General features: G+C 38.2%; 1 pseudogene; it reads right to left on the bottom strand.

Moving 5' to 3' along the window:
- Positions 1 to 2795: 2795 nt before the first annotated feature.
- Positions 2796 to 4058, bottom strand: LOC118022467 (annotated as a pseudogene).
- Positions 4059 to 13834: the final 9776 nt, after the last annotated feature.

Genomic DNA, 13834 nt, shown 5'->3' with positions numbered 1-13834 from the left:
GCCAGTATAGTTAACTTTCTTTTTGATTGTTGTTTTATTGGCATAAGGAGCTCAAAATAACTAAGTTAAGTCAATAATTTTAAGTTTCATGAAATCCTTCACATGTTCTTGGGTAAAAGCATTCCCTTCTCTCCAAACTAGGACTTCTAGTCAATAAGGCCAAAAGCTGCTAAATGAGGCAAAAAAAAATACTCAATTGTGTCACTGGGAACAATGGTGAAAGGGCACTCAGAAAAAGGTATTCTATATACTGGGAATATTATAGGTATTAAGTTCAAAGGAATCCATGGACTTTGTGTTCATTGTCTTACCACCTTTGCCATATTGTGGATTGCTTTCCCAAGGCACTGTTCATAATCCCATTATAATAAATCAGTAAACTTGTCCTTGAGTAAATTTTCTGGCCAAGACACCACAGACAGAGAAGGAAAACAACACATAGCCACACCCATGTCAAAGCAAAAATTGCACCAGACAATGTTAAACAAGTAAGGAAGACCTCATTTGAAATTATTGCAATAGGGAAGGGGACTGAATTCAAGTCCACTAAAACAAAAGGAGAGTTTTTAAGGATTGGGATGAGCTAGTGGAAATGTATTAGAGGACCTTGGGATTGGGGTTATCAGTGGTATATGTCCAGCACATTGAATTATTCCCGAGTTTGCAAAAGTTTTTCTCTGGGATCAGGCTATCTACATTTGCTGATTGTTGCAATTGAATTTAGGTTCCTACCCTCCTTTGGAGACTAGGTAATAAGAGTGTTATCTTCTTTGATGTTTACATTTCAAAGAGATTCTTCTAAGTCCTTGAGACAGACATTTCCTGAGTCAAAAAACTGGCAAGAGTTTGGGAGAAAATTTACACACATTTCAAAGGGACAAAACAAAATTTACAATTGAAAGCAAATGTTATAAAAAAAAAAAAAAGGTAGGTCAGGGGCCTATAGTCTGGAAGAAACCTGTCTAAATAGCCAAACTGAGGCAGCTTTAAGGTAGGTCTTCATCACCTAGGACATATAACAATCCAAAATAGATGAATTATTTACTCTTCAAGGGTAGGAAGGATCCAATGTAATCAATCTATCACAATCTATCACATTGGCTAGCTGAACTCCTCCAAGGATGGCGCCATACCTAAGGCTCACCTTAGTCTCTACTGGGGATTGGTTGAGCATTCAGCATTCAGTGGCAATATTACAGACTCAGTGAGAGGGAGCCTGTGTTGTCAGGCCCAGGCCTATTTACCAAGCCAGTTATTATGGCTTTTCTTTTCATTAGGATGAAATGTAAGCAATAGGATGACTAAGGATAGGATATAGGATTTTTATTGTTTTCTGTTTTTTATTTGGTTTTGGTTTTATTATTTGGTATTTTGGCAAAGTGACAATTACTAAACAGGTGATACATTTGCTCACTTATGTAGGCCTATCTGTAGGACTTTGACCTGAGTTGTTTTGTCAATTATGCTTGTACTGATAATATTTGATAGATAATTTTGGTCAGTTAACACAATGAAGCTTATTTCAGGGATGGGAGATGTTTCAAAGCTATGCTACAGTCCCTTTAATGGCCATGTTTTTTTCTGTTCACTTTGATTCCTGGTGCATAGATCTTCCGAATTTCAACTCAATGTATAGAATCTCCCCACTTTTGCATTCCTAGAATCTTATGATTTGTGTTAGAGTTAGCAATAGGATTTGATTAGTTAATTAAATCCTATAACAACAGGAATACATGCACATGTATGAGGATTTCATATTCAAGAGTGTTTTTTGATGTTTTATGTTGATGTTTTTGATGTTTTATAATATTCTTAATAGCCAAAATTCCAAATAACCCAAGTGTTCATGAATAGATGAGGGGATTTATAAATTTTGATATATTACTACATGAGACATTATATAGCTATGAAAACACATGAACTAAAAGAAACAACTCAGAAATGAGGATGGATCATACAAATAGCATGTCAAGTAATTAAAGTTAGATCCAAATGAATGGATACTATATAATTCTATTTAGATAAAGTACAAAGCAGCCACGACTACAGTATTGCGTTAGAAATCAGGATAGTGTTTATTTTGGAGAAAGAGAGGAGACTGTGATTGGAAGGAACATTAAGGGACTTTTAGAATGTTGGTAAAGACCTATTCTTGACCTGTTTGTGATTACACAGGAATTTGTGTGAAAATCATGAAGCTGTATGGTTGTGGTCTATATAGTTTCATCTATATTACAACTCACAATAAAAAATTTAAAAAATTAAGATGTCACAGTTGCACATGCAAATCATTATGTCTCAAAACATGGTTAGATTTTTTTAGTACTGAGTAAAAATTGTTTTACTTGAAATTTCTCTCTGAAATTAATTTGTACTAATTAAATATGTTTTTTCATAACCTAATTGAATTTCTTCTTTTTTTTAATTGGTCACTGAGGCCTTTTCTTTTTTTTTTTTGTACACAAAATGATTGGGGATCTTGCCCGTAGACACCTCTGAGATTACACTGTGGATACACATGGCTCCAGACACTTGATGAGAAGCAAGGTGAGAAAAAGAGTGTTGAGCCAATCACGTGATTACAGAGTTAGAGTTTCCAAGAGGGTTCCAGATGGTCAAATTGGCCTATAGCACTTTTAAAGAATCAGTGAGAGAACATCACATGGATGAAAGAGGGGAGTTAACTACTAAGGGCCTTGCAATTATCAGTTGGGACCTTGAGCTGTCCGTTGGAACATCAGGAGCAAAGGTCTAATCATTCCAATAGTGACGGAAGGACTCAGGAGCTCTAATGTTCACATGGGGTTTCTGAAGTTCCTGCCAGTAAACTTAGCCTTGCTGACCAGTTCCTCTTTATTTCTGAGGTGCTGGCTTGTACTTGGCCAAGTGCTCAGATCGGCAAAGTGTACCAGTTTTAATCTGCCTGGAGCAGAACCCCACCACCAGGCCAGCAATGAATGTGTCTTCAGTCTCCCTAGAGAGATAAAACACCATGAAGTCCCATGCATTGGACTGGATCAACTTGCATGCCTGAAAAGACTTGGGCTCAGAGCCAATTTGGTTTACTTTAAGCAGGAGGTAGTTGCAAACTTTCTCACTTATGAAATCTTGGAAATCTGTATTGAGTTGGTAACTGAAACAGTTAGTAACTCAAACTCAAACAGTTGGTAACTGTTGAGACCATTCTCTATCACCTAGATTCCTGTCCTGGCTGTGAATTTTTTTTGAGCTTCCAAGTCACCTTTTTAAAGCGATGTTCTATAGACATCACTGGTTAGTCCTTGATGAAGAATTTGAACAGGTTGGTCAGCTTGTCAGCTGTGATGTACCTACTGGAGTCATCAGACAACCTGAAGTTCAGATCACACTTTCCCTGCCCAGGAGAACACCAAGGCAGCAATGTCCATGCCAATGACAACCTTATGGGTGTAAGTGGTTATCTTGATCTCATTCTTCAGCAGCTGCTTTTTTATTTTCTAGGATGTTAATAGTAAACATGCATCCATGCTCCACATTGGTGGCATCTTTACCATATTTCTTCTTGACGATATTCTTCAGATTGTGGTGAACCTCTGCTCCGATGCACATGGCTTTCTTGAGGTTTGATGCACCAAATGAGAGGATTGTAAACTCCTGTATGGCCAGTTCATTGCCAACACTGTTGATCATATTATGACTTTAAAGTTGTCACCCAAGACAGCAATGTAGAGGTAGAGGGGCACCTCATTCTCAATGGCTCCAGCCTTGCAGACAGCCAGAGAAATTCCCGGGAAGGAGTGAGAATCACATTTAGACTTATTTTCCATTCTATCTGTCATTATCATTAGTTTCTCATTCTTCTCCTATTTAGGTTCCTGCTAATCAGAGTAGATGCAATAGTTTTATAGATGTGCTCACAGCCTTTGAGACACCATTCACCATATAGCATGTTTTATCATTGTCTAGGAACTCTCAGGCCTCTTAAACACCAGCTGAGTCACTTTTGAGGTACAGAGATCAAGTTAAATAGTCGGATTCCCATGAGGGTGAAAGATCTCTCTGGCATATATCTTGAGAATAGATATGGTTCATTTCTGGCTGCCAGATCTCATGATAGAGGGAAAGAAACAAAGGGTGCTGCAGTCACCAAGGGTGACTATTAAGGTGCAAGGTCTGTGTGCACAAAGTTTCCCATGAAATCTTCTCTGTGCTGTCTGCCCCAATGTCCTGTCCTGCTCCCAGAGACCTGATCATCTTATTTTGAAATGGAAACTTATAATATAAAGCTCTTTATATCTTGATAATAATTGTCTACTCTGTCAACACATGTAGAATTGTTAGACCACTTGCACTTTATTTTTTTTTTAATATTTTATTTATTTATTTGAGAGAGTACAAATGGGGGGTGGGGTAGAGGAAGACAGAGAAGCAGACTCTCTGCTGAGCAGGAAGCCTGATGTGGGGGTTGATCCCAGGCCCCTGGGATCATGACCTGAGCTAAAGGCAGATGCTTAACCGACTGAGCCAGCAGGCGCCCCAGAACACATGCACTTTAATAGTAAATTTCAATGCAGTTTCTTCTAACAGACCAAAATACACCCAAAATCTAGTATATGGCTCTGTTCTGGTCACCTGTTTGATTATATTCTTTTTTTCTTCATTTTTTTTTGTTTTGTTTTTTAAAGTCTTTTTTAATTTTCGTCTTTACAGTTACATTCTACACTTTCTATGTATTTAATTTTATTTTTGTATATATGTTTTTCTTTATTTTGTTTTTAATAAAGATTTTTATTTATTTATTTGACAGAGAGACACAGCAAGAGAGGGAACACAAGCAAAGGGAGTGGGAGAGGGAGAAGCTGGCTTCTTGTGGAGCAAGGAACGCAATGCAGGGCTCAATCCCAGGATCCTGGGACCATGACCTGAGCCAAAAGCAGACACTTAGTGACTGAGCCACCCAGGCGCCCCTAAGTTTTTCTTTCTTTACAATTTTGAGAGTCATTTCCTGTAACAAATTGGCAAAATAAACTCAGGAGATAGTGTATTGCTCTGTTCTGTTCACTTGTCTGTTTATATCCTTTCCTTTTGTTGTTGTTGTTGTTGTTGTTGTGGGTTTTTTCTTTCTCTTTTGTTTTTTCTTGTCTTTTAATTTTCATTTTTACAATTACATCTTATCCTTTCATTGTATTTAAATTTATTTTTATACATATATAAGTTTTATTTTCTTTACAATTTTAGGATCTAGTTTTCTAAAAAACAGACCTATTAAATGTACACAGAATCCAGTGTATTGCTCTATTCTGCTCACCTGTCTGATTATATTCTCTCTCTCTCTTTTTACTTATTTTTTTTTTCTTTCCTGGTTTCGAGTCTCTTCTGATTTGTTTAGTGTATATTTCTCTGGGATCGTTATTGCCATTTGAGTATTTTGTTTGTTCATTCATCTTTTTTCCTCTGGACAAAATGACAAGATGGAAAAACTCACCTCAAAAAAAGACAACAAGAGGCAGTACTGACTGCCAGGGACCTAATCAATATGGACATTAGTTAGATGTTGGAACTAGAGTTCAGAATAACAATTGTAAAGATACTAGCTGGGCTTGAAAAAAGCAGAGAAGACACTAGAGAAACCCTTTCTGGAGAAATAAAAGAACTAAAATCTAATCAAGTTGAAATAAAAAAGACTATTAATGAGATGCAATAAAAAATGGAGGCTCTTACTGCTAGGATAAATGAGGCAGAAAAGAGAATTGGTGATATAGAAGACCAAACAATGGAAAATAAAGAAGCTAAGAAAAAGAGATAAACAACTACTGGTTCATGGAGGGAGAATTCGAGAGATAAGTGATACCATAAAGTGAAACAATATTTGAATAATTGGGATCCCAGAAGAAGAGGAAAGAGAGAGGGGGCAGAGGGTATATTGGAGCAAATTATAGAGAAGAATTTCTCTAATCTAGAGAAGGAAACAAGCATCAAAATCCAAGAGGCACAGGGAACCCCCCTCAAAATCAATAAAAATAGGTCAAAACCCAAACATATAAAAAGTGAAACTTACAAATCTCTCTGACAAAGAGAAAATCCTGAAAGCAGCTTGGGACAAAAGGTCTGTGACCTACAAGAGGAGAAACATTAGATTGGCAGCAGACCTACCCATGGAGACCTGGCAGGCCAGGAAGGACTGGCATGATATATTCAGGGTGCTAAGTGAAAAAAATATGCAGCCAAGAATACTTTACCCAGCTAGGATGTCATTCAAAATAGAAGGAGTGAAAAAAACTTCCAGGACAAACAGAAACTAAAAGAATTTGTGATCACCAAACCAGCCCTACAAGAAATATTAAAAGGGGTCCTCTAAGCAAAGAGAGAGCCCAAAAGTAACATAGACCAGAAAGTAACAGAAACAACATATAGTAACAGTCACTTTACAGGCAATACAATGTCACTAAATTCATATCTTTCAATAGTTACTCTAATGTAAGTGAGTTAAATACCCCAATCAAAAGACACAGGTTAGCAGATTGGATAAAAAGCAAAACCTGGGGCGCCTGGGTGGCTCAGTTGTTTAAGCGACTGCCTTCAGCTCAGGTCATGATCCTGGAGTCCCAGGATCGAGTCCTGCATCGGGCTCCCTGCTCAGCGGGGGGTCTGCTTCTCCCTCTGACCCTCTTCCCTCTCGTGCTCTCTGTCTCTCATTCTCTCTCTCAAATAAATAAATAAAATCTTAAAAAAAAAAAAAAAGCAAAACCCTTCAATATGCTGTCAGCAAGAGACTCCTATTAGACCCAAAGACACCTCCAGATTTAAAGTGAGGGGGTGGAGGGGCGGAAAGATGGCAGAGGAGTAAGGGACTCTGTTTCAACTGGTCCCCTGAATTTAGCTGGATATCTATCAAACCATCTTGAACATCCACGAAATCAGCCTGAGATGTAAGAATATATATCTTGATCTCTACAAGCAGAAAAACGACTGCTTTTTGCAAGGTAGGACATATGGAGTTGTGAATCTGATGGGAGATATAAGAAGATAAACAGAAGGGGGAAGGAGCCTCCATAAGCTGGCTCCTGGAAAGTGATATAACACCAGAACACAAAATTGGAACCCTTAGAAATCTGCTCTAGTGAGAGACATCCCTCTCTGAAAGTGGCTCTGGAAATGAAAAGGCAGAATTCTAGGTAGGGCATTGTAGTCTCGGGATACGAGGAACTACAGAGCAAAAGGGGATGCCTGAAATAGTAGAGTGCCCAAGCAGTGGATCCAGGAAGCAGGTTATGGTCAGTGATCCCAGGAAGGGACTTTCAGCTCAGATTGCCATAAAAAGTGAGCTGGGCCAGTTAACAATCACACTTTTCCTGAGCAGCCTGAAAAAATCTGGAACCTGCACCCGAGACTTGGCAAAAACTCGCAGGGCAGTAGTGGCCCAGAAAGGACATTAGAGTGGCACCCAGACATGGTCCAGGAGCTTCGGGTGTGTGCACAAGCCCATAGCTGCTCACAGTTTAAGAATCACAAAGGCAGTGGCACTCCTGGGCCTCTGGAACTACCTCTGAGAGAGTTGCTGTGGGCGTGCACTGCAGGAAGCTGCAGTTTTCCATGGTGCATACAGAAGTGGAGACTGTTTGTCCTGGAAGATTTATTAAAGAGAGCTGACTGTGATTTTTCTGCTCTGGGCCAGAGATTTGGGTGCAGACATTTTTGCTCTGAGCCTTGGAAGAGGCAAAGAAAGCTTCCAGGGAACAAAAGCACACAGAGGGCCAGTTTCCACTGAGCCCATCCCCCTGACAGGGGGCGGGGCAACTCCACCCAGACAAGGTTACCTAAGAAACAGCACAGCAGGCCCTGCTCCCAGAAGATGGGCTGGAAGAACAGGTGGACAATAATCCTATGGATCCCATAAGACTGTAAAATCCTAATGCCACAGGAAAATAGTATATTGAGCTCCAGGTGTGACCTCATGACTTGTTTATTTTTCACATAAAATTCTCTCTTCTTTCTTTTTTCTTATGCTTTTTCTCTGTTTTTTTTTTTTTTCTTTTTACCTTTTCCTTATTTCAACTATATGTTTATTATATCAACTTATATTTCATAGTCGATTTTTAACTTGATTTTTCCACATCTATATTTTTTATAGATATATGCTTTATTTTATTCCTTTTTTCACTCTATTTAATTTTACCTTTTGTCTTAACTTATATATATATAAATTTTACTTTCCTTGTAATTTTGGGATGTACTATCCTTTAACACACAGACTAAAATACACCCAGGAACAACTGGAACCCCCTGCTTTGTCCACACTGAGAGATTATAGTCCCCCTTCTCCTCCCCCCACTTTTTAATTTTTTTTTTTTAATTTTATTATTGTGTTTCATTTTGGCTTTGTTTTTTGGTGGTGGCTTCTGACCACTCCAGAATGTGTTAGGGTACATCTTGTTTGGGTCGTGGTTGATATTTTAGACTCTGCTCATTTACTTAACCATCCCTTGACAGAATGACTAGGAGGAGGAATTCTCAACAAAGAAAAGAAACAGAGATAATGTCCTTTGCCACAGAACTATGGATATAATCAAGATGTCAGAGATAGAATCCAAGATAGCAATCTTAAAGTCAATATCTAGCCTTGAAAAAAGCATTAGTGACAATATAGAATCTCTAAGTAGAACTGAGATCTAATCAGGCTGAAATAAAAAATGCTATGAATGAGATGAGGTCTATACTGAATATTCTATCAGCCAGGGTAAATGAGACAGAAGAAAGAATCAGTGATCTAGAAGATAAGCTTATGGAAAGGAAGGAAGTTGAGGAAAACAGAGATATGCTGCTACTACACGTGAAAAAAGGATCAGAGAGATTAATGATGCCATGAAATGTTCCAGTGTCAGAATTATTGGGATCCCTTAGAGGGGGGAGAGAGAGAGAGGAATAGAAGATATATTTGAGCAAATCATAGCTGAGAACTTCCCTAATCGGAGGAAGGAAAGAAACATTTGAGTCCAAGAGGCAGAGAGGACCCCTCCCAAAATCAATAAAAATAGATAACACCCTGACATATAATAGTGAAGCTTGCAAATTTTACAGCCAAAGAAACTATCCTGAGAATAGCCAGGGAGAAAGATTCCTTACATATGGAGGGAGGAACATCAGAATAACATAAGACCTGTCCACAAACCTGGCAAGTCAGAAAGGGCTGGCAAGACATATTCAGGGTACTAAATGAAAAGAACATTCAGCCAAGAATACTTTATCCAGCAAGGCTGTCATTCAGAATGGATGGAGAGATAAAGAGCTTTCAGGACAGGCAGAAACTGAAAGAATATGTGACCACCAAGCCAGTCCTGCAAGAAATATTAAGGGGGATTCTATAAGCAAAGAGAAACCCTGAGAGTCACATAAACCAAAAAGAAACAGAGAGAATCTACTGAAATAGGGACTTTACAGGAAACACAATGGCACTAAATTCATATCTTTCAATAGTTACTCTGAATGTAAATGGGCTGAATGCTCCCATGAAAAGACACAAGGTTTCAGATTGGATAAAAAACCAGGACCCATCCATATGATGTCTATAAGAGACTCAGTTTGAACTTAAAGGCAACTCCAGATTGAAAGTGAGGGGATGGAGAACCATTTACCACACTAATGGACCTCTTAAGAAAGCTGGGGTAGCAATCCTCATATCAGACAAATTAGATTTTAAACCAAAGACCAGGGGCACCAGTGTGGCTCAGTCATTAAGCATCTGCCTTCAGCTCAGGTCATGATCCCAGGGTCCCAGGATCAAGCCTTGCATTGGGCTCCCTGCTCAGTGGGAAGCTTGTTTCTCCCTCTCCCACTCCCCCTGCTTGTGTTCCCTCTCTCGCTGTGTCTCTCTCTGTCAAATAAATAAATAAAATCTTTATTAAAAAAAATTTAAAAATAGGGCGCCTGGGTGGCTCAGTTGTTTAGGTGACTGCCTTCGGCTCAGGTCATGATCGTGGAGTCCCTGGATCAAGTCCCGCATCGGGCTCCCTGCTCAGCAGGGAGTCTGCTTCTCCCTCTGACTCTCCCCCCTCTCATGTGCTCTCTCTCTCATTCTCTCTCTCTCAAATAAATAAAAAATCTTTAAAAATTTTTTTTTTAAATAAATAAACCAAAGACCATAGTAAGATATGTAGAGGGACACTATATCATACTTAAAGGGTCTATACAACAAGATCTAACAGTTATAAATATCTATGCCCCCAACATGGGAGCATCCAATTATATAAACCAATTAATAACCAAAATAAAGAAACATATTGATAATAATACATTAATAGTAGGAGACCTCAATGGTCCACTCACAGCAATGGACTGACCATCTAAGCAGAAGATCAACAAAGAAACAAGAGGTTTGAATGACACATTGGACCAGATGGACTTCATGGATATATACAGATCATTCCATTCTAAAACAAAAGAATACTCATTCTTCTCATGTACACATGGAACTTTCTCCAGAATAAACCGCATACTGGGTCACAAATCAGGTCTCAACCAGTGCCAAAAGATTGGGATCATTCCCAGCATAATTTCGGGCCACAATGTTTTGAAGGTGGAACTCAATCACAAGAGGAAATTTGGACAGAACTCAAATACATGGAGGCTAAAGAGCATCCTGCTAAAGAAAGAATGGTTCAACCAGGATATTAAAGAAGAATTTAAAAAATTCATGGAGGGGCACCTGGGTGGTTCAGTTTTTAAACATCTGACTTTGGCTCAGGTCATGATCCCAGGGTCCTGGTATTGAGCCCCACATCGGGCTCCCTGCTCAGTGGGAAGCCTGCTTCTCCCTCTCCCATTCCCCCTGCTTGTGTTCCCTCTCTCACTGTGTCTCTCTTTGTCAAAAAATAAATAAAATCTTTAAAAAATTAAAAAATTAAAAATTAATGGAAACAAATGAAAATGAAAACACAACTGTTCAAAATCTGTGGGATGCAGCAAAGGTGGTTCTGAGAGGGAAGTATATAGTACTACAAACTTTTCTCAACAAGACAGGTCTCAAATACATAACCTAACATTACACCTAAAGGAGCTGGAGAAAGAACAGCAAATAAAACCTAAACCCAGGAGGAGAATAGAAATAATAAAGATTAGAGCAATATCAATGAAATAGAAATCAGAAAAACAGTAGAACAGACAAAAGAAATTAGAAGCTGGTTTTTTGAAAGAATTAATAAGATCGATAAACCTCTGGCCAAACTTATCCAAAAGAAAAGAGAAAGGACCCAAATCAACAAAATCATGAATGAAAGAGGAGAGATCACAACCAACACCAAAGAAATACAAACAATTATAAGAACATATTATGAGCAACTATATGCCAGCAAATTAAGCAATCTGGAAGAAATGGATGCATTCTTGGAAACTTATAAACTACCAAGACTGAAACAGGAAGAAATAGACAATCTGAACAGACCAATAACCAGTAAGGAAATTGAAGTAATCAAAAACCTCCCAAGAAACAGGAGTCCAGGGCCAGGTATCTTCCCAGGGGATGCTACCAAACATTAAATGAAGAAATAATACCTATTCTACTGAAGCTGTTTCAAAAAACAGAAGTGGAAGGAAAACTTCCAAACTCATCCTTTGAAGCCAGCATTACCCTGATCCCAAAACCAGACAAAGACCACATCAAAAAGGAGAATTAGAGACCAATATCCCTGATGGACATGGATATCAAAATACTCAACAAGATCCTAGCCAATAGGATCCAACAGTACATCAAAAGGATTATTCACCACGACCAAGTGGGATTTGTTCCTGGGATGCAAAGGTGGTTCAACATTCGGAACTCAATCGATGTGATAGATCATATTAATAAAAGAAAAGACAATAACCATGTGATCCTCTCAATGGATGCAGAAAAAGCATTTGACAAATTATAGCATCCTTTCCTCATTAAAACTCTTCGAAGTATAGGTATAGAGGGAACATACCTCAATATCATAAAAGCCATCTATGAAAAGTCCACAGCAAATATCATTCTCAATGGGAAAAAACTGAAAGCTTTTCCCTTAAGGTGAGGAACACAACAGGGATGCTCATTCTCACCATTATTGTTCAACATAGTACTAGAAGTCCTAGCCTCCACAATCAGAAAACAAAAAGAAATAAAAGACATCCAAATTGGCAAAGAACAAGTCAAATGCTCTCTCTTCACAGATGACATGATATGTTATGTGGAAAACTCAAAAGATTCTACCCCCAGATTACTAGAACGCATACAGCAATTCAGCAACTTGGCAGGATACAAAATCAATGCACTGAAATCAGTTGCATTTCTATACACTAACAATGTAAGTGAAGAAAGAGAAATTAAGGAATCGATCCCATTTACATACCAGGTTCTAGAGGGGAGGGTAGTGGGGAGATGGGTTAGCCTGGTGATGCGTATTAAAGAGGGCACATATTGAATGGAGCACTGGGTGTTATACGCAAACAATGAATCATGGAACACTACATCAAAAACCAATGATGTACTGTATGGTGATGAACATAACATAATAAAATAAAATTTAAAAGAAAATCAGAACTGAATTAATATAGAATCTCCTCAGGGCCTAAGAACACTATAAGACACTGGGGTAAAGCTATAACACTATTGAGGGGCATACTATGAATACTAATTGTTTTTAAAGATTTTATTCATTTATTCATCAGAAAGAGAGAGAGCACAAATAGGCAGAGCGGCAGGCAGAGGGAGAGGGAGAAGCAGGCTCCCCGCTGAGCAGGGAGCCCGATGCAGAACTGTATCCCAGGACCCTGGGATCATGACCTGAGCTGAAGGCAGACACTTAACTGACTGAACCATCCAGGCACCCCATTTGAATATAAAATTTTAAAAATACCTAAACTATTGGGGCACCTGGGTGGCTCAGTTGGTTAAGCGACTGCCTTCGGCTCAGGTCATGATCTTGGAGTCCCGGGATCGAGTCCCACATCGGGCTCCCTGCTTGGCAGGGAGTCTGCTTCTCCCTCTGACCTTCCTCCCTCTCATGCTCTTTATCTCTCATTCTCTCTCTCTCAAATAAATAAATAAAATCTTTAAAAAAAATACCTAAAATATTAAAAATTATTTCAGACATGAAAAGTTTGAGAGTATTTAGTTCTTATGCATCTATACCTAGGAAAATAATTGAGAATGTATTTCTATTTTTAAAAATCCAAGAAAAAGGGATGATATGAACTCCATGGGAAAAAAAAAAAATCCTGAAAAGGCATAATCTGAATATGAATCAAATTAAATTGATTTGAGCAAGGGATATAATAAAATAAAACAAAATCCATTTGTTCATATACTTGAAGTATTAGTAAGTGGTACAAATTTGGTTTCATGAAGTTTTCTTCTCTTTGCAAGTCCATTCACAAAACTTACTTCTGTAATTTCCATTAATAAATCATAATATTGTAAATCTGTGTTTTTGGATCTTAATCTTCAGAATCTTCCTACAGACCAGTAACAGTACACTCACATTCAGGCTAGAATAGAATGTGTTTTAAATCCTGATAACTAAAGAAAAAAAATTATGATATGGCTATTAGAAGTTAGGTTATTTACAGAACGCAAGGTTATATGTAAAGAAACTTAGGTCAGATAATTCTATACCATGTATGTGGAGTTAAGGGGAAAGTTCTATAGTTTAAAATTATAAACTTAACGAAGTTAAGTTTTGTTCTTAATGAAGAACAAAACCTTTCTGAAATATTTGTAAGATGAAATAGAAAGTAAGTCGGGTGATTGTACAAATGTGCTAAATATTTTGTCATAGCAGCACGCCAATGGTCACCACCTCATTAAGTAAATCAAGAAATGGAGGAATGAGTCTAGGTAACC

This window comes from Mirounga leonina, unplaced genomic scaffold, assembly GCF_011800145.1.
Source record: "Mirounga leonina isolate KUSES-001 unplaced genomic scaffold, KU_Mleo_1.0 Mir_176, whole genome shotgun sequence".
Taxonomy (NCBI): Eukaryota; Metazoa; Chordata; class Mammalia; order Carnivora; family Phocidae; genus Mirounga; species Mirounga leonina.
The sequence above is the reverse complement of the archived record's forward strand: the minus strand, read 5'-3'. Positions and strand labels throughout refer to the sequence as shown.